The following is a 1713-nucleotide window of genomic DNA, read 5'->3' on the forward strand; positions in this document are numbered from 1 at the left end:
GAACTTGTTTCTGCTGCTACTTAAAGCCCCAAGGCCTTTGAGTTATAGATGAAGCAAGATACCCTCTCTACGTGCTCACATCACAAAGCACGTGGACTGATTTGTAAAAAGATCAGCATGAAGTTCAGCTGCTCATATCTCTGCACTTCCAGACCCACCTGAGTCCTGTCTGGAGACTGCTGTTGTGAAATGCCTGCTTAAGGGATTACAACAGTCTTCACTTTCTCCCATCACCTGAGAAGCACTGAAAAAAGGAGAGCAATTGATCTGAATATCTCTTTATCTTTTTCTATTTCTTTCTTTCTTTCTTTTTTTTTTTTTTAATCAAGGAAAGAGAGAATAAATTAAGATTCTTTCCCTTTCCTGACAGTTTTCCATTCAGAATGGGCTGAAAAAGCATTAGGTCCTGGGCCCATAGAGGAGGTGTCCAGGCAGCAATTCTATAAAAGAGGAGCAAAGATTAAGAGCTTTGCTCTGATCAGATCCAGAAATCAATTTCTTCTTGTTGTAGGATTTTTTTATATACCAATTTTGCAGTTTTACTAGAGCTATAAATATGCTCTTTTGGAGAAAAAAAATAGATTCCTGCAAAATTTAGAAATCCAGTCCCTTCCTTTTCTTTGTATCTAACAGGTGCAAGCTACCAAAAGAGATTTCCTTCTCAGCAGACTCTGTATCCGAACACTGCAGTTTCATTTACAATATTTCCTGCATGAATGACCTTAGCTCTGTTGTTGCCACGTCTTTGGATTTACGATGTGGTCAACAGTTTGTTATTTTCTTCTCTGCCTTCCCAATTGCCTTTGTCTCGCTCAGGTGACAGGGGAGGCTGAGGTGAGTCATGTGGCCACTGGAGACTGCTGTGCATCTTCCCCGAGTGGGAGCTCTGGGGACGTGTCTCAGCCAGAGAGGCACTCCAGCGACAGATCCAGCACAGCTCAGAGGCCCAGCCCCTTGTCCTCGGCACAACATCACCGCACTGATGAGCGGAGAAAAATGTTTTATGTTGCTGTGAAAGGAAGCGACACGGCTGGAGATTTAATCATTTCGGATTCATCCTGGCGTGACGCCAGCGGTGCGTACAAATGGAGCGATCAATGTTTAATGCGCCGCTCCGGCTGGGCTCAGACCTCCTCGCGCGATGGCGCGTTGGGCATTCCCGACGCCACGGCCGCTGCACACGGCATCGCCACTGCCGGCGTCTGAAGTGGGTGAAAACCACTCAGCCTGACACAGCAGCCTGCCCGCCGAGGGGCTGGCACCTGCCTGGCACCGCTGGGCTGGATGGAGAGCTCCGCTGGTGGCTTCTTGCTGTGGCAGCACATGGTTGTGGTGCACAACGTGACGCTCCAGGATGCGACTTCGCTGACCACGCCAGTCTGTGCCTGTTAAAGAATGTCAGAAGTCCAGAAAGGACATCCCTCTGATAGCATGGCACCCGTTTTGGGGAAATAAAAACATCTGGAAAATAAGATAACACCAGATACATGAGCCTCCTCTATTACAGCTGGTGAAGGGGTCAGTGGCTCTGACCCAGGAAGAGGTGAGCAGTCCGGGGAGATGGTCCCGAAAGGAATCGCCTTCCCGAGGCCCGGTGTCTTCCCTCAACTGCTGGCCAGGAGGGCCCGTGCAGAGGCTGTCAGCTCTTTAGTGATTATCAGCTTGTGATTCCAGCTCAGCTCTGCAGGGCAGCCTCCCGGCCAGACCCGAGAG

General features: G+C 49.3%; 1 long non-coding RNA gene across 1 annotated transcript in view; it reads right to left on the reverse strand.

The window, feature by feature from the left end:
* Positions 1-260: 260 nt before the first annotated feature.
* Positions 261-1713, reverse strand: part of LOC108446890 — a 4888-nt gene continuing 3435 nt past the window's right edge. Inside the window, exon 4 of the long non-coding RNA XR_001862232.1 lies at positions 261-1461. This is a non-coding gene — a long non-coding RNA (uncharacterized LOC108446890). The remainder of the gene's footprint in view (positions 1462-1713) is intronic.

This window comes from Corvus brachyrhynchos, unplaced genomic scaffold, assembly GCF_000691975.1.
Source record: "Corvus brachyrhynchos isolate BGI_N302 unplaced genomic scaffold, ASM69197v1 scaffold114, whole genome shotgun sequence".
Classification (NCBI taxonomy): Eukaryota; Metazoa; Chordata; class Aves; order Passeriformes; family Corvidae; genus Corvus; species Corvus brachyrhynchos.